General features: G+C 48.5%; 3 long non-coding RNA genes and 2 pseudogenes across 3 annotated transcripts; 3 read left to right on the top strand and 2 right to left on the bottom strand.

Moving 5' to 3' along the window:
- The first annotated feature begins 327 nt into the window (after positions 1–327).
- On the top strand, positions 328–3082 carry LOC119142147. Its single transcript, XR_005102171.1, has 4 exons — positions 328–372; positions 634–747; positions 1335–1519; positions 2013–3082. It is a non-coding gene; the product is annotated as an uncharacterized LOC119142147 (long non-coding RNA).
- Positions 3083–3183: 101 nt separating this feature from the next.
- LOC119142145 lies at positions 3184–4542 on the bottom strand (annotated as a pseudogene).
- A 3595-nt stretch (positions 4543–8137) lies between these two features.
- On the top strand, positions 8138–9455 carry LOC119142148. The gene is made up of 3 exons (XR_005102172.1): positions 8138–8182; positions 8444–8557; positions 9145–9455. It is a non-coding gene; the product is annotated as an uncharacterized LOC119142148 (long non-coding RNA).
- A 1538-nt stretch (positions 9456–10993) lies between these two features.
- Positions 10994–12352, bottom strand: LOC119142146 (annotated as a pseudogene).
- A 4957-nt stretch (positions 12353–17309) lies between these two features.
- LOC119142152 lies at positions 17310–18564 on the top strand. The gene is made up of 3 exons (XR_005102173.1): positions 17310–17358; positions 17620–17733; positions 18320–18564. It is a non-coding gene; the product is annotated as an uncharacterized LOC119142152 (long non-coding RNA).
- Positions 18565–19158: the final 594 nt, after the last annotated feature.

Raw genomic sequence — 19158 nt, 5'->3', positions numbered from 1 at the left:
TTTGGGCTCTCGTGTTCCCTTGTAACCTTCTGGTGCGAGTGTGTGCCCCTTGCCCACGGAGCACTTGGATCTCATGACAAGTGCAAGTTCCTCTTCACAAATGTCTTCCCCTGTTCCCTCGGGTAGCCCTTCTCTGTCAACGCAGAGTGAATTTGGTCTGGAGAAAAGAGGGACAGTGCTGGCAAGTAAACCGTCGGGCAGCAAACCGCTAAGTCAAAGTAGATGGCTCTCCGGCTGAACACTCAGTGTGCCCTCTGTTCCCGTCAGGAAAATGAACACGCTGCGGACCTAATCGTTGAGCAGAAATTCCACCGGACCATCACTGGGCAGAAGGCTGAGCGGGTCTGGGAAATCCGGGAGCAATTCCCAGAGGTAAGGCTTTGTAGGAGAGGAGGAATCCAGAGGGGTTCTTTCCTACATGGGTAGTAGGCCTGTCGTCACAGAAGTCGTAACTTTAGTGGCTCTGTAGCGCAAGTGTCTGAGAAGATAGTTCTTTTAGCCAGAGGCCGCTAACACGGTTCCCCGTTTCTGAATGGGAAAAGGGCATGTGTAGGATCCCCCCAACCTTTGCATGTGTCTGACACAAGGGTTCTTGCTTTTGCTTGAGCTAACTCTAAATGACCGCTCCTGCAGGTTATCATCAACTTCCCAGACCCTGCACACAAGAGTGACATCGTCCAACTCCGAGGTCCCAAAAACGAGGTGGAGAAGTGCACCGAGTACATGCAAAAGACGGTGGCAGACCTGGTAAGGAGGTCTTCTGCCTGCACTTCCCTCCTCCGTGCCTGGATAACCCTGGGGCAAAGCAGAGCTCTACTGGCTTGGGTAGAGCTAAAACACCTCAAGAGGAGGGAGCTGTCGACGCTGTTTTGGCTGAATGGAGGCAGGGGGTAGTACCTGTTATGGGAAGGCTATAGGGGAACGTCCTTGCCTTTGTTTAGTCTTACAAGTCCCTCGTATAGAGAACTTCCTTGGGTCTAAGCCTCTTTTCAAAAGCTCGTTTATCAGAGTTCCTGAAGTCGGGCCTCCCTTGCCACGACAGTGTAATCTTCAGTTCTCCCTTCCTTTCTCCCTTAGGTTGAAAACAGCTTTTCTATTTCTGTCCCCATCTGCAAACAGTTCCACAAGAACATCGTAGGGAAAGGAGGTGCCAACATCAAGAAGGTGAGATATTGCTCCTAACTCAAGTGCTCGTGATGATCACTGCCTGCAGCAAAATCCCACTGGATGCTCTCTCCTGCCCATTGGTGATGTCCAATATAGCCTGCGAGGGTTTTTCTTCTGACATGGGACACTTCTGAGATGATTTTTTTTTTTTTTTTCCTTTGTGGCAGATCCGTAAAGAAAGCAACACCAAAATTGATCTCCCAGCAAAGAACAGCAACTCGGAGACAATTGTTATCACAGGCAAGAGGGCAAACTGTGAGGCTGCTCGCCACAGGATAACATCACTTTGGAAGGACCTACAGAAGATGTGCATGTGGCTCAGGAACCGATTGAAGCCATGCTCAAGGAACTGGTGAGCTGGAGTTACTAGTTCCAGTAAGAAACTGGGGGAAGAAGGGGCAACAGAGCAGAGGTGATGAGGTGTTTGTCACATCCATAGGATGTCTTGGCATGCTTAATCGAACTTGCAGGAGACAAATTGTGTGGCCAGGTGGATGACACCCCTTGGTTATGAACCTCATCCATAGCATCCTTGAAAAGTCAGCATTAATTTTTTTGGTGCGGAGAAGGAAGGATTCTCTTGGTTATAGCTGGAGAGGCATAGAAGTCAGTCTTTTCAATGTTTCATGAGCACAATGCTCTCTTCTCAAAGCAGAGGAATGCTTGTGCTCTGCTGAAGAGCAGAAGTGCTTGTAGCTGACCGCTGGTGAGTCAGTGCCAATACTGGCAGTAGGCAGTTACTTAGGGCACGAGACAGAAGCGGTGGCCTGTCCTACCTGGCCCTATATAATATATATATGTATGTATGTGCGTACAATATTATATATATATAAAATTCTTTTTAGATCCACGGGATGGATTACGCAGTAATCAAGGCTGACCACCAATTCCACCGACACCTTATTGGCAAGTGTGAAGAGGAAGATGAAGCCCAAGGCTCACAGTATCGGTGGATCTCATTTGATGGTGCCTCCGTGTGGTGTGGCTAGTCAGCTGAATACCTGAATGCCGGTTGGGATGGCGATGATTATAGTGGCGGAGATGAAGTATGATCGGCTGTCTACGTCTATTCCGACAGTGAATATGTGGTGGGCTCATATGACAAAGCCCAGGAATCCAATCGATAGTATAGCTCAGACTATTCCTATGTAGCCGAATGGTTCTTTTTTGCCTGCGTAATACGTTACAACATGTGAGATGATTCCAAAGCCGTGAAGGATTAAGATGTAAACTTCCTGGTGGCCAAAGAATCAGAACAGGTGCTGGTAGAGAATGGGGTCTCCCCCTCCAGCGGGGTCAATGAATAGTGTTTAGGTTTCGGTCGGTCAGTAGTATGGTGATGCCGGCGGCCAGGACTGGAAGTGAGGGCACTAGGAGTATGGATCATACGAATAGGGGAGTTGGATATTGCGATAAGGCAGGGGGGGTTATGTTAATGGCTGTTGTGTTAAAGTTGATGGCCCCTAAGATGGAAGACACACCTGCGAGGTGTAGGGAGAAGATGGCTAGGTCTACTGAGGCGCCAGCATGGGCTAGGTTGCCTGCTAGGGGCGGGTATATGGTTCATCCTGTTCCGACTCCAGCTTCTACTGTGGAGGACGCTAGGAGCAGTAGGAAGGACGGAGGAAGTAGTTCAGAAACTGATGTTGTTTATGCGGGGGAATGCTATGTCTGGGGCTCCAATTATAAGGGGGACTAGTCAGTTTCCAAACCCTTCGATTATAATGGCTATAACTGTGAAGAAGATTCTTACGAAGGCATGGGCGGTGATGATGACATTGTAGATTTGGTCGTCTCCTAGGAGAGTTCCTGGTTGGCCAAGTTCTGCTCGAATAAGGAGGCTGAGGGCGGTACTCGGCTATGCCTGCCCATGCTCCGAAGAGTAGGTATAGGGTGCCGATGTCATTGTGGTTTGTTGAAACTAGTCATCGGTTGATGAAGGTCACGGGTCAGGTGGCTGAGTGTTTAGGCGTTAGGCTGTAGTCCTTTTTACAGAGGTTGAATTCCTCTTCTTATCGACTCTGTGGTGAAGTTCATGTTGAGTTGCAAACTCATTGATGTACGCTGAGAGTGTGCCGGAGTCTGGTAGACAGAAGCTCGTTGGTTTGAGCGTCTAGCTGTTAATTAGAAGTTTATGGGATCGAGGCCCGTCTGTCTAGGCTTATCGTGGAGGCCCTAGCTGAATTAGAGTATCTGCGTTGCATTTAGATGGTGCAGGTTTAGTGTCCTGCGGGCCTTAGTGGTGTGGGCAGAAACTAAGAGGATTTAACTCTTAGTTAAGGCTTTGAAGGCCTTCGGTTTGGTAGGCAGGGGATCCTAAGTTTCTTAGGTAACGGTCAGGATTGCGGGAGAAGGGGGGAGAAGGAGGACTGACAGAGAAATTAAGGTAGCAATTGGTGTGCCTGTGGATTTGTTATTGTATCATTGTTTTATGAAGCTTGTAGTGTTTGGTGGGAGTGTGGAGCAATATGCAAGGCGTAGGTAGAAAAATAAACCTAGTAGGGAGAGTATTGAAATAATTATGGCTGCGGTTGATATCTCTTGCTTAGTTAGTTCCTGGATAATGAGTCATTTTGGTAAAAAGCCAGGGAGTGGGGGCAGGCCGGCTAGGGATAGTAGTGCTAGCGTCAAGGATGCGTTTAGTGATGGTATTTTTGTTCAGGAGGTTATTATTGTGGATAGTTTTGAGGAGTTGGTTGTGTTGAGGGCTAAGAAAATGGAGGCGGTTCTTAAGGAGTATGGGTAGAAGGTTATTAATGTTAGCTTGGGGTTGTATATGAGGATGATGGTTATTCAGCCTAGGTGGGCGATCGATGAGAAAGCTAGGACTTTTCGGATTTGTGTTTGGTTAAGTCCTGTTCGCCCTCCGATGGCTGCGGATGCAATGGCCACGGTTGTCAGTAGGAGTGGGTTCAGTGAGGGGGCAGTTAAGAAAAGAAGAGTGAGTGGGGGGAGTTTTATTCATGTAGAGACGAGTAGGGCAGTGGTTATAGGTGAGCCTTGTATGACCTCTGGACATCAGAAGTGAAAGGGTACTAGGCCTAGTTTTATTGCGACTGCTGTAGTTAGTAGTAGGGAGGCTGTTGGGTGGCTTAGTCGCGGAATGTCTCATTGTCCGGTGAACTGTGCGTTGATTGTGCTTGAGAAGAGGATTAATGCGGAGGCGGTTGCTTGGACGAGAAAGTATTTGATTGCAGCTTCCATAGCTCGAGGGTGGTGTGATTTTGAAAGGAAGGGGATAATGGCAAGGGTGTTGATTTCTAGTCCAGGCCAGGCTAGCAGTCAGTGGTTGCTTGAAATTGTGATGGTTGTTCCTAGTAGAAGGCTTAAGGAGAACGTTAGTTTTGTGACGGGGCTCATTTAGTAGAGGAAGAGGTTAAACCATCATTTTCGGGGTATGGGCCCGATAGCTTTTGTTTAGCTGACCCTACTGGGAAGTAATATAAGGGGAGTATGGAGCGCTTTGATCTCTTCTGTGCAGGTTCAATTCCTGTCTTCCTAAGGTTTTCAACGGAGACAATGGGATTCGGACATAGAGACGGTCTCCGGTTCACCTCAAACAGGAGAACTGAATGCAGTTGTTCGTGTTTTCCGAGAATGGAATGTACCACTCCACCTTGTTACTGATTCTGCTTATGTTGCAGGTATTGTTCCACGAGCTGAAGCTTCTGTGCTGCGGAGTGTTTCGCATTCACAACCCTTTACCCTGTTACAGGAACTTATTTTCCTTTTGGACTCTCGATCTGCGCCTTATTTTGTTATGCATATTAGGTCTCATACCTCGCTACCTGGTTTTCTTGCAGAAGGCAATCGACGAGCTGACCTATTGCCGTGACCAGTTCAAGTACTGCCAGACCGTATTGCACAAGCTAAGCGAAGGCACTCTTTTTTTCCATCGAAACGCTGGAGCTCTTAAGCGACAGTTTGGCCTTGCTGCTCAACAAGCATCAAGTATTATTGCTGTCTGTCCCGACTGTCAAAAACATTCTTTCCCATCAGTTGCTGCAGGAGTTAATCCTAGAGGATTACAAAGCCTACCGTTATGGCAAACAGATGTCACGCATGATTCTGAATTTGGTAGCCTTAAATATATCCACTCTTCCATTGATACATTTTCAGGTGCCTTGGTTGCCTCGTGTCACACAGGAGAAAAGGCACGAGCTGTTCGTAGACATTTAATGCGTGCTTTTGCTGCTTTAGGTATTCCCTTAAGCTGGACCGTTGTCGGTCTTTATCTTTACGTTTCAACAACTGTAAAAACCTCTTTTGCCCTATGGGGTAGAACTCATATTACCGGCATTGCTCATTCCCCCACCGGTCGATCTCTCATTGAAGGGTCTCATCGGTCTCTGAAACGTTTATGACAACAACAAAAAGGGGGAATGGGCATGGCTATTCCCGAGGAACGGTTACAGAAAGCGTTGTATGTTTTTAATTTTTTGAATTGTTCTTGAATAGATAACGACCCACCGATAGGTCGACGTTTCACTGCAGCTACCTCCGTCGAGGCACGGGTTAAAGGCCCGGTATCGGTCCGAGATGCAGAAACAGGTAAAATTATGGGACCATATCCTCTTGTTACACGGGGAAAAGGTTATGCTTGTGTCTCTACAGAAAAAGGACCTCGATGGATCCCAGCGAAGAATGTAAGACCTTTCCGTGAACCTTTACCGCAGGCAGCCGATACCGACACCGACGCTACAGAATGAAATAAAAACTGTGTGAGGATTACTGTTTTGCATTAATGTTAGATACCCAAAATCAGGACATAGGATATAGATTTCGCTTTTTACAGCGCCTAGAACGAGCACTATCACCCTGGATCAAGCCACTGAACAGAGGTAATACTCTCGGACCAAGCGGGGGAACGGGACGACTCATTGTCCATGGAACGATGATTCCATTGACACTGATAAGGGGAAGGGAGGATTCATAATGAGAGAACAACTAGGTATTATGAAGGAGAACAGGAACTCGGGGAAGAAGGGGCAACAGAGCAGAGGTGATGAGGTGTTTGTCACATCCATAGGATGTCTTGGCATGCTTAATCGTACTTGCAGGAGACAAATTGTGTGGCCAGGTGGATGACACCCCTTGGTTATGAACCTCATCCATAGCATCCTTGAAAAGTCAGCATTAATTTTTTTGGTGCGGAGAAGGAAGGATTCTCTTGGTTATAGCTGGAGAGGCATAGAAGTCAGTCTTTTCAATGTTTCATGAGCACAATGCTCTCTTCTCAAAGCAGAGGAATGCTTGTGCTCTGCTGAAGAGCAGAAGTGCTTGTAGCTGACCGCTGGTGAGTCAGTGCCAATACTGGCAGTAGGCAGTTACTTAGGGCACGAGACAGAAGCGGTGGCCTGTCCTACCTGGCCCTATATATTATAATATAAAATAATGTACATCCATACATATATAGATAGATATAAAAAATATAATTCTTTTTAGATCCACGGGACGGATTACGCAATAATCAAGGCTGACCACCAATTCCACCGACACCTCATTGGCAAGAAAGCAGCTAAACGGTAAGTGGAGTGCCTTTCTAGTCCTTCCCATGCTCACACTCTTCGTGTTTAGTAGATGGTATCAGGGGCTCTGTAGCTCACCCAGTGTGCTGTCTCCATCACATTTCCTCTGCTTTTCTGGAGTGGTGGTGGTACAAGGAGAGAAATGGGCCGTCAGGCCTTGCGATGGCTTGAACGGGTGAAAGTACCTTGGGAGCCTGAACAGTAGTGGAATTACTTTGATGTGTCCTGGAGGAATTTTTTTTTTTTTTTTTTTTCCACACGCTGCTCTGTGCGAATGACATTTTAGCAGCCAGTTGTGGGTGGTGGAAATGTGCTTGGTGAGCTTCTCCCTGTAGAGGAATGAAGGCGGTGGGTTGATTAGCATTGATAACACGCAGCTGTGGCCTTGCCTCAGAGGCAGTGGGTTGATTGACATGGGCGATGTGCAGGTGTAGCTGGTTCCCGCTAAGGGGTTAAATAGCCCTGTGGCTTGTGGGAGAGGGTGTCAGCTGGAGGAGGAGCAGTGTGGTCTGGCCTCTGGAGGAAGGTGCTACAGCACCGGCAGTAGAATATGGCCAACGCTAAAGCCTTGTTGCGGTCTGCTAGTTTGATAGCACTGCAACGTGTCCCCAGCCAAGAGTTTGGGGTAGAAAGGAACGATTATCCTCTGCTCTAAATGTGATACTGTTTGGGGAAGAAACACGCCTGGCTCTGACAAGGGAACAATGGGCTCTGTAGATGCCACGGTATTTACTTGGACAGGCTCTCGTGTGGCACAGGTCTGCTCTCGCTGAACTCCAGGGGGAAGAGGCAATTTCCCCTGGCTCAACCCTACCCCACCGAGCCCTTCCCAGAGGCGGCTTTACTTCTTCATCAGCCTCTGAGCAGTGATAATCCAGGTGCCTTGCTTCCAGGTCTTTGCCTAGCAGACGGCGTCACCACAGTCCTTGCCTCGAAGTTAACAGGATGAAGGATCTGTACAAGGTGTCTGTGCGCATTCCCCCGGACAACGAGAAGAGCAACCCGATCAGAATGGAAGGAGACCCACAGGGGGTCCCACAGGCCAAGAGCGAGCTGCTGGAACTCGCTTCCCGTATGGTGAGTGGGTAGGACGTGATGTTTGGGAGACTGCAGGGTTTGGGCTCTCGTGTTCCCTTGTAACCTTCTGGTGCGAGTGTGTGCCCCTTGCCCACGGAGCACTTGGATCTCATGACAAGTGCAAGTTCCTCTTCACAAATGTCTTCCCCTGTTCCCTCGGGTAGCCCTTCTCTGTCAACGCAGAGTGAATTTGGTCTGGAGAAAAGAGGGACAGTGCTGGCAAGTAAACCGTCGGGCAGCAAACCGCTAAGTCAAAGTAGATGGCTCTCCGGCTGAACACTCAGTGTGCCCTCTGTTCCCATCAGGAAAATGAACACGCTGCGGACCTAATCGTTGAGCAGAAATTCCACCGGACCATCACTGGGCAGAAGGCTGAGCGGGTCTGGGAAATCCGGGAGCAATTCCCAGAGGTAAGGCTTTGTAGGAGAGGAGGAATCCAGAGGGGTTCTTTCCTACATGGGTAGTAGGCCTGTCGTCACAGAAGTCGTAACTTTAGTGGCTCTGTAGCGCAAGTGTCTGAGAAGATAGTTCTTTTAGCCAGAGGCCGCTAACACGGTTCCCCGTTTCTGAATGGGAAAAGGGCATGTGTAGGATCCCCCCAACCTTTGCATGTGTCTGACACAAGGGTTCTTGCTTTTGCTTGAGCTAACTCTAAATGACCGCTCCTGCAGGTTATCATCAACTTCCCAGACCCTGCACACAAGAGTGACATCGTCCAACTCCGAGGTCCCAAAAACGAGGTGGAGAAGTGCACCGAGTACATGCAAAAGACGGTGGCAGACCTGGTAAGGAGGTCTTCTGCCTGCACTTCCCTCCTCCGTGCCTGGATAACCCTGGGGCAAAGCAGAGCTCTACTGGCTTGGGTAGAGCTAAAACACCTCAAGAGGAGGGAGCTGTCGACGCTGTTTTGGCTGAATGGAGGCAGGGGGTAGTACCTGTTATGGGAAGGCTATAGGGGAACGTCCTTGCCTTTGTTTAGTCTTACAAGTCCCTCGCATAGAGAACTTCCTTGGGTCTAAGCCTCTTTTCAAAAGCTCGTTTATCAGAGTTCCTGAAGTCGGGCCTCCCTTGCCACGACAGTGTAATCTTCAGTTCTCCCTTCCTTTCTCCCTTAGGTTGAAAACAGCTTTTCTATTTCTGTCCCCATCTGCAAACAGTTCCACAAGAACATCGTAGGGAAAGGAGGTGCCAACATCAAGAAGGTGAGATATTGCTCCTAACTCAAGTGCTCGTGATGATCACTGCCTGCAGCACAATCCCACTGGATGCTCTCTCCTGCCCATTGGTGATGTCCAATATAGCCTGCGAGGGTTTTTCTTCTGACATGGGACGCTTCTGAGATGATTTTTTTTTTTTTTTTCCTTTGTGGCAGATCCGTAAAGAAAGCAACACCAAAATTGATCTCCCAGCAAAGAACAGCAACTCGGAGACAATTGTTATCACAGGCAAGAGGGCAAACTGTGAGGCTGCTCGCCACAGGATAACATCACTTTGGAAGGACCTACAGAAGATGTGCATGTGGCTCAGGAACCGATTGAAGCCATGCTCAAGGAACTGGTGAGCTGGAGTTACTAGTTCCAGTAAGAAACTGGGGGAAGAAGGGGCAACAGAGCAGAGGTGATGAGGTGTTTGTCACATCCATAGGATGTCTTGGCATGCTTAATCGAACTTGCAGGAGACAAATTGTGTGGCCAGGTGGATGACACCCCTTGGTTATGAACCTCATCCATAGCATCCTTGAAAAGTCAGCATTAATTTTTTTGGTGCGGAGAAGGAAGGATTCTCTTGGTTATAGCTGGAGAGGCATAGAAGTCAGTCTTTTCAATGTTTCATGAGCACAATGCTCTCTTCTCAAAGCAGAGGAATGCTTGTGCTCTGCTGAAGAGCAGAAGTGCTTGTAGCTGACCGCTGGTGAGTCAGTGCCAATACTGGCAGTAGGCAGTTACTTAGGGCACGAGACAGAAGCGGTGGCCTGTCCTACCTGGCCCTATATAATATATATATGTATGTATGTGCGTACAATATTATATATATATAAAATTCTTTTTAGATCCACGGGATGGATTACGCAGTAATCAAGGCTGAGCACCAATTCCACCGACACCTTATTGGCAAGTGTGAAGAGGAAGATGAAGCCCAAGGCTCACAGTATCGGTGGATCTCATTTGATGGTGCCTCCGTGTGGTGTGGCTAGTCAGCTGAATACCTGAATGCCGGTTGGGATGGCGATGATTATAGTGGCGGAGATGAAGTATGATCGGCTGTCTACGTCTATTCCGACAGTGAATATGTGGTGGGCTCATATGACAAAGCCCAGGAATCCAATCGATAGTATAGCTCAGACTATTCCTATGTAGCCGAATGGTTCTTTTTTGCCTGCGTAATACGTTACAACATGTGAGATGATTCCAAAGCCGTGAAGGATTAAGATGTAAACTTCCTGGTGGCCAAAGAATCAGAACAGGTGCTGGTAGAGAATGGGGTCTCCCCCTCCAGCGGGGTCAATGAAAAGTGTTTAGGTTTCGGTCGGTCAGTAGTATGGTGATGCCGGCGGCCAGGACTGGAAGTGAGGGCACTAGGAGTATGGATCATACGAATAGGGGAGTTGGATATTGCGATAAGGCAGGGGGGGTTATGTTAATGGCTGTTGTGTTAAAGTTGATGGCCCCTAAGATGGAAGACACACCTGCGAGGTGTAGGGAGAAGATGGCTAGGTCTACTGAGGCGCCAGCATGGGCTAGGTTGCCTGCTAGGGGCGGGTATATGGTTCATCCTGTTCCGACTCCAGCTTCTACTGTGGAGGACGCTAGGAGCAGTAGGAAGGACGGAGGAAGTAGTTCAGAAACTGATGTTGTTTATGCGGGGGAATGCTATGTCTGGGGCTCCAATTATAAGGGGGACTAGTCAGTTTCCAAACCCTTCGATTATAATAGCTATAACTGTGAAGAAGATTCTTACGAAGGCATGGGCGGTGATGATGACATTGTAGATTTGGTCGTCTCCTAGGAGAGTTCCTGGTTGGCCAAGTTCTGCTCGAATAAGGAGGCTGAGGGCGGTACTCGGCTATGCCTGCCCATGCTCCGAAGAGTAGGTATAGGGTGCCGATGTCATTGTGGTTTGTTGAAACTAGTCATCGGTTGATGAAGGTCACGGGTCAGGTGGCTGAGTGTTTAGGCGTTAGGCTGTAGTCCTTTTTACAGAGGTTGAATTCCTCTTCTTATCGACTCTGTGGTGAAGTTCATGTTGAGTTGCAAACTCATTGATGTACGCTGAGAGTGTGCCGGAGTCTGGTAGACAGAAGCTCGTTGGTTTGAGCGTCTAGCTGTTAATTAGAAGTTTATGGGATCGAGGCCCGTCTGTCTAGGCTTATCGTGGAGGCCCTAGCTGAATTAGAGTATCTGAGTTGCATTTAGATGGTGCAGGTTTAGTGTCCTGCGGGCCTTAGTGGTGTGGGCAGAAACTAAGAGGATTTAACTCTTAGTTAAGGCTTTGAAGGCCTTCGGTTTGGTAGGCAGGGGATCCTAAGTTTCTTAGGTAACGGTCAGGATTGCGGGAGAAGGGGGGAGAAGGAGGACTGACAGAGAAATTAAGGTAGCAATTGGTGTGCCTGTGGATTTGTTATTGTATCATTGTTTTATGAAGCTTGTAGTGTTTGGTGGGAGTGTGGAGCAATATGCAAGGCGTAGGTAGAAAAATAAACCTAGTAGGGAGAGTATTGAAATAATTATGGCTGCGGTTGATATCTCTTGCTTAGTTAGTTCCTGGATAATGAGTCATTTTGGTAAAAAGCCAGGGAGTGGGGGCAGGCCGGCTAGGGATAGTAGTGCTAGCGTCAAGGATGCGTTTAGTGATGGTATTTTTGTTCAGGAGGTTATTATTGTGGATAGTTTTGAGGAGTTGGTTGTGTTGAGGGCTAAGAAAATGGAGGCGGTTCTTAAGGAGTATGGGTAGAAGGTTATTAATGTTAGCTTGGGGTTGTATATGAGGATGATGGTTATTCAGCCTAGGTGGGCGATCGATGAGAAAGCTAGGACTTTTCGGATTTGTGTTTGGTTAAGTCCTGTTCGCCCTCCGATGGCTGCGGATGCAATGGCCACGGTTGTCAGTAGGAGTGGGTTCAGTGAGGGGGCAGTTAAGAAAAGAAGAGTGAGTGGGGGGAGTTTTATTCATGTAGAGACGAGTAGGGCAGTGGTTATAGGTGAGCCTTGTATGACCTCTGGACATCAGAAGTGAAAGGGTACTAGGCCTAGTTTTATTGCGACTGCTGTAGTTAGTAGTAGGGAGGCTGTTGGGTGGCTTAGTCGCGGAATGTCTCATTGTCCGGTGAACTGTGCGTTGATTGTGCTTGAGAAGAGGATTAATGCGGAGGCGGTTGCTTGGACGAGAAAGTATTTGATTGCAGCTTCCATAGCTCGAGGGTGGTGTGATTTTGAAAGGAAGGGGATAATGGCAAGGGTGTTGATTTCTAGTCCAGGCCAGGCTAGCAGTCAGTGGTTGCTTGAAATTGTGATGGTTGTTCCTAGTAGAAGGCTTAAGGAGAACGTTAGTTTTGTGACGGGGCTCATTTAGTAGAGGAAGAGGTTAAACCATCATTTTCGGGGTATGGGCCCGATAGCTTTTGTTTAGCTGACCCTACTGGGAAGTAATATAAGGGGAGTATGGAGCGCTTTGATCTCTTCTGTGCAGGTTCAATTCCTGTCTTCCTAAGGTTTTCAACGGAGACAATGGGATTCGGACATAGAGACGGTCTCCGGTTCACCTCAAACAGGAGAACTGAATGCAGTTGTTCGTGTTTTCCGAGAATGGAATGTACCACTCCACCTTGTTACTGATTCTGCTTATGTTGCAGGTATTGTTCCACGAGCTGAAGCTTCTGTGCTGCGGAGTGTTTCGCATTCACAACCCTTTACCCTGTTACAGGAACTTATTTTCCTTTTGGACTCTCGATCTGCGCCTTATTTTGTTATGCATATTAGGTCTCATACCTCGCTACCTGGTTTTCTTGCAGAAGGCAATCGACGAGCTGACCTATTGCCGTGACCAGTTCAAGTACTGCCAGACCGTATTGCACAAGCTAAGCGAAGGCACTCTTTTTTTCCATCGAAACGCTGGAGCTCTTAAGCGACAGTTTGGCCTTGCTGCTCAACAAGCATCAAGTATTATTGCTGTCTGTCCCGACTGTCAAAAACATTCTTTCCCATCAGTTGCTGCAGGAGTTAATCCTAGAGGATTACAAAGCCTACCGTTATGGCAAACAGATGTCACGCATGATTCTGAATTTGGTAGCCTTAAATATATCCACTCTTCCATTGATACATTTTCAGGTGCCTTGGTTGCCTCGTGTCACACAGGAGAAAAGGCACGAGCTGTTCGTAGACATTTAATGCGTGCTTTTGCTGCTTTAGGTATTCCCTTAAGCTGGACCGTTGTCGGTCTTTATCTTTACGTTTCAACAACTGTAAAAACCTCTTTTGCCCTATGGGGTAGAACTCACATTACCGGCATTGCTCATTCCCCCACCGGTCGATCTCTCATTGAAGGGTCTCATCGGTCTCTGAAACGTTTATGACAACAACAAAAAGGGGGAATGGGCATGGCTATTCCCGAGGAACGGTTACAGAAAGCGTTGTATGTTTTTAATTTTTTGAATTGTTCTTGAATAGATAACGACCCACCGATAGGTCGACGTTTCACTGCAGCTACCTCCGTCGAGGCACGGGTTAAAGGCCCGGTATCGGTCCGAGATGCAGAAACAGGTAAAATTATGGGACCATATCCTCTTGTTACACGGGGAAAAGGTTATGCTTGTGTCTCTACAGGAAAAGGACCTAGATGGATCCCAGCGAAGAATGTAAGACCTTTCCGTGAACCTTTACCGCAGGCAGCCGATACCGACACCGACGCTACTGTGGGGTCCCACAGGCCAAGAGCGAGCTGCTGGAACTCGCTTCCCGTATGGTGAGTGGGTAGGACGTGATGTTTGGGAGACTGCAGGGTTTGGGCTCTCGTGTTCCCTTGTAACCTTCTGGTGCGAGTGTGTGCCCCTTGCCCACGGAGCACTTGGATCTCATGACAAGTGCAAGTTCCTCTTCACAAATGTCTTCCCCTGTTCCCTCGGGTAGCCCTTCTCTGTCAACGCAGAGTGAATTTGGTCTGGAGAAAAGAGGGACAGTGCTGGCAAGTAAACCGTCGGGCAGCAAACCGCTAAGTCAAAGTAGATGGCTCTCCGGCTGAACACTCAGTGTGCCCTCTGTTCCCGTCAGGAAAATGAACACGCTGCGGACCTAATCGTTGAGCAGAAATTCCACCGGACCATCACTGGGCAGAAGGCTGAGCGGGTCTGGGAAATCCGGGAGCAATTCCCAGAGGTAAGGCTTTGTAGGAGAGGAGGAATCCAGAGGGGTTCTTTCCTACATGGGTAGTAGGCCTGTCGTCACAGAAGTCGTAACTTTAGTGGCTCTGTAGCGCAAGTGTCTGAGAAGATAGTTCTTTTAGCCAGAGGCCGCTAACACGGTTCCCCTTTTCTGAATGGGAAAAGGGCATGTGTAGGATCCCCCCAACCTTTGCATGTGTCTGACACAAGGGTTCTTGCTTTTGCTTGAGCTAACTCTAAATGACCGCTCCTGCAGGTTATCATCAACTTCCCAGACCCTGCACGCAAGAGTGACATCGTCCAACTCCGAGGTCCCAAAAACGAGGTGGAGAAGTGCACCGAGTACATGCAAAAGACGGTGGCAGACCTGGTAAGGAGGTCTTCTGCCTGCACTTCCCTCCTCCGTGCCTGGATAACCCTGGGGCAAAGCAGAGCTCTACTGGCTTGGGTAGAGCTAAAACACCTCAAGAGGAGGGAGCTGTCGACGCTGTTTTGGCTGAATGGAGGCAGGGGGTAGTACCTGTTATGGGAAGGCTATAGGGGAACGTCCTTGCCTTTGTTTAGTCTTACAAGTCCCTCGTATAGAGAACTTCCTTGGGTCTAAGCCTCTTTTCAAAAGCTCGTTTATCAGAGTTCCTGAAGTCGGGCCTCCCTTGCCACGACAGTGTAATCTTCAGTTCTCCCTTCCTTTCTCCCTTAGGTTGAAAACAGCTTTTCTATTTCTGTCCCCATCTGCAAACAGTTCCACAAGAACATCGTAGGGAAAGGAGGTGCCAACATCAAGAAGGTGAGATATTGCTCCTAACTCAAGTGCTCGTGATGATCACTGCCTGCAGCAAAATCCCACTGGATGCTCTCTCCTGCCCATTGGTGATGTCCAATATAGCCTGCGAGGGTTTTTCTTCTGACATGGGACGCTTCTGAGATGATTTTTTTTTTTTTTTCTTTTGTGGCAGATCCGTAAAGAAAGCAACACCAAAATTGATCTCCCAGCAAAGAACAGCAACTCGGAGACAATTGTTATCACAGGCAAGAGGGCAAACTGTGAGGCTGCTCGCCACAGGATAACATCACTTTGGAAGGACCTACAGAAGATGTGCATGTGGCTCAGGAACCGATTGAAGCCATGCTCAAGGAACTGGTGAGCTGGAGTTACTAGTTCCAGTAAGAAACTGGGGGAAGAAGGGGCAACAGAGCAGAGGTGATGAGGTGTTTGTCACATCCATAGGATGTCTTGGCATGCTTAATCGAACTTGCAGGAGACAAATTGTGTGGCCAGGTGGATGACACCCCTTGGTTATGAACCTCATCCATAGCATCCTTGAAAAGTCAGCATTATTTTTTTTGGTGCGGAGAAGGAAGGATTCTCTTGGTTATAGCTGGAGAGGCATAGAAGTAAGTCTTTTCAATGTTTCATGAGCACAATGCTCTCTTCTCAAAGCAGAGGAATGCTTGTGCTCTGCTGAAGAGCAGAAGTGCTTGTAGCTGACCGCTGGTGAGTCAGTGCCAATACTGGCAGTAGGCAGTTACTTAGGGCACGAGACAGAAGCGGTGGCCTGTCCTACCTGGCCCTATATATTATAATATAAAATAATGTACATCCATACATATATAGATAGATATAAAAGATATAATTCTTTTTAGATCCACGGGACGGATTACGCAATAATCAAGGCTGACCACCAATTCCACCGACACCTCATTGGCAAGAAAGCAGCTAAACGGTAAGTGGAGTGCCTTTCTAGTCCTTCCCATGCTCACACTCTTCGTGTTTAGTAGATGGTATCAGGGGCTCTGTAGCTCACCCAGTGTGCTGTCTCCATCACATTTCCTCTGCTTTTCTGGAGTGGTGGTGGTACAAGGAGAGAAATGGGCCGTCAGGCCTTGCGATGGCTTGAACGGGTGAAAGTACCTTGGGAGCCTGAACAGTAGTGGAATTACTTTGATGTGTCCTGGAGGAATTTTTTTTTTTTTTTTTTTCCACACGTTGCTCTGTGCGAATGACATTTTAGCAGCCAGTTGTGGGTGGTGGAAATGTGCTTGGTGAGCTTCTCCCTGTAGAGGAATGAAGGCGGTGGGTTGATTAGCATTGATAACACGCAGCTGTGGCCTTGCCTCAGAGGCAGTGGGTTGATTGACATGGACGATGTGCAGGTGTAGCTGGTTCCCGCTAAGGGGTTAAATAGCCCTGTGGCTTGTGGGAGAGGGTGTCAGCTGGAGGAGGAGCAGTGTGGTCTGGCCTCTGGAGGAAGGTGCTACAGCACCGGCAGTAGAATATGGCCAACGCTAAAGCCTTGTTGCGGTCTGCTAGTTTGATAGCACTGCAACGTGTCCCCAGCCAAGAGTTTGGGGTAGAAAGGAACGATTATCCTCTGCTCTAAATGTGATACTGTTTGGGGAAGAAACACGCCTCGCTCTGACAAGGGAACAATGGGCTCTGTAGATGCCACGGTATTTACTTGGACAGGCTCTCGTGTGGCACAGGTCTGCTCTCGCTGAACTCCAGGGGGAAGAGGCAATTTCCCCTGGCTCAACCCTACCCCACCGAGCCCTTCCCAGAGGCGGCTTTACTTCTTCATCAGCCTCTGAGCAGTGATAATCCAGGTGCCTTGCTTCCAGGTCTTTGCCTAGCAGACGGCGTCACCACAGTCCTTGCCTCGAAGTGAACAGGATGAAGGATCTGTACAAGGTGTCTGTGCGCATTCCCCCGGACAACGAGAAGAGCAACCCGATCAGAATGGAAGGAGACCCACAGGGGGTCCCACAGGCCAAGAGCGAGCTGCTGGAACTCGCTTCCCGTATGGTGAGTGGGTAGGACGTGATGTTTGGGAGACTGCAGGGTTTGGGCTCTCGTGTTCCCTTGTAACCTTCTGGTGCGAGTGTGTGCCCCTTGCCCACGGAGCACTTGGATCTCATGACAAGTGCAAGTTCCTCTTCACAAATGTCTTCCCCTGTTCCCTCGGGTAGCCCTTCTCTGTCAACGCAGAGTGAATTTGGTCTGGAGAAAAGAGGGACAGTGCTGGCAAGTAAACCGTCGGGCAGCAAACCGCTAAGTCAAAGTAGACGGCTCTCCGGCTGAACACTCAGTGTGCCCTCTGTTCCCGTCAGGAAAATGAACACGCTGCGGACCTAATCGTTGAGCAGAAATTCCACCGGACCATCACTGGGCAGAAGGCTGAGCGGATCTGGGAAATCCGGGAGCAATTCCCAGAGGTAAGGCTTTGTAGGAGAGGAGGAATCCAGAGGGGTTCTTTCCTACATGGGTAGTAGGCCTGTCGTCACAGAAGTCGTAACTTTAGTGGCTCTGTAGCGCAAGTGTCTGAGAAGATAGTTCTTTTAGCCAGAGGCCGCTAACACGGTTCCCCTTTTCTGAATGGGAAAAGGGCATGTGTAGGATCCCCCCAACCTTTGCATGTGTCTGACACAAGGGTTCTTGCTTTTGCTTGAGCTAACTCTAAATGACCGCTCCTGCAGGTTATCATCAACTTCCCAGACCCTGCACACAAGAGTGACATCGTCCAACTCCGAGGTCCCAAAAACGAGGTGGAGAAGTGCACCGAGTACATGCAAAAGACGGTGGCAGACCTGGTAAGGAGGTCTTCTGCCTGCACTTCCCTCCTCCGTGCCTGGATAACCCTGGGGCAAAGCAGAGCTCTACTGGCTTGGGTAGAGCTAAAACACCTCAAGAGGAGGGAGCTGTCGACGCTGTTTTGGCTGAATGGAGGCAGGGGGTAGTACCTGTTATGGGAAGGCTATAGGGGAACGTCCTTGCCTTTGTTTAGTCTTACAAGTCCCTCGCATAGAGAACTTCCTTGGGTCTAAGCCTCTTTTCAAAAGCTCGTTTATCAGAGTTCCTGAAGTCGGGCCTCCCTTGCCACGACAGTGTAATCTTCAGTTCTCCCTTCCTTTCTCCCTTAGGTTGAAAACAGCTTTTCTATTTCTGTCCCCATCTGCAAACAGTTCCACAAGAACATCGTAGGGAAAGGAGGTGCCAACATCAAGAAGGTGAGATATTGCTCCTAACTCAAGTGCTCGTGATGATCACTGCCTGCAGCAAAATCCCACTGGATGCTCTCTCCTGCCCATTGGTGATGTCCAATATAGCCTGCGAGGGTTTTTCTTCTGACATGGGACACTTCTGAGATGATTTTTTTTTTTTTTTCCTTTGTGGCAGATCCGTAAAGAAAGCAACACCAAAATTGATCTCCCAGCAAAGAACAGCAACTCGGAGACAATTGTTATCACAGGCAAGAGGGCAAACTGTGAGGCTGCTCGCCACAGGATAACATCACTTTGGAAGGACCTACAGAAGATGTGCATGTGGCTCAGGAACCGATTGAAGCCATGCTCAAGGAACTGGTGAGCTGGAGTTACTAGTTCCAGTAAGAAACTGGGGGAAGAAGGGGCAACAGAGCAGAGGTGATGAGGTGTTTGTCACATCCATAGGATGTCTTGGCATGCTTAATCGAACTTGCAGGAGACAAATTGTGTGGCCAGGTGGATGACACCCCTTGGTTATGAACCTCATCCATAGCATCCTTGAAAAGTCAGCATTATTTTTTTTGGTGCGGAGAAGGAAGGATTCTCTTGGTTATAGCTGGAGAGGCGTAGAAGTGAGTCTTTTCAATGTTTCATGAGCACAATGCTCTCTTCTCAAAGCAGAGGAATGCTTGTGCTCTGCTGAAGAGCAGAAGTGCTTGTAGCTGACCGCTGGTGAGTCAGTGCCAATACTGGCAGTAGGCAGTTACTTAGGGCACGAGACAGAAGCGGTGGCCTGTCCTACCTGGCCCTATATATTATAATATAAAATAATGTACATCCATACATATATAGATAGATATAAAAGATATAATTCTTTTTAGATCCACGGGACGGATTACGCAATAATCAAGGCTGACCACCAATTCCACCGACACCTCATTGGCAAGAAAGCAGCTAAACGGTAAGTGGAGTGCCTTTCTAGTCCTTCCCATGCTCACACTCTTCGTGTTTAGTAGATGGTATCAGGGGCTC

Source organism: Falco rusticolus, unplaced genomic scaffold (genome assembly GCF_015220075.1).
Source record: "Falco rusticolus isolate bFalRus1 unplaced genomic scaffold, bFalRus1.pri scaffold_62_arrow_ctg1, whole genome shotgun sequence".
Taxonomy (NCBI): domain Eukaryota; kingdom Metazoa; phylum Chordata; class Aves; order Falconiformes; family Falconidae; genus Falco; species Falco rusticolus.
This window is presented reverse-complemented; position numbering and strand designations above follow the sequence as displayed.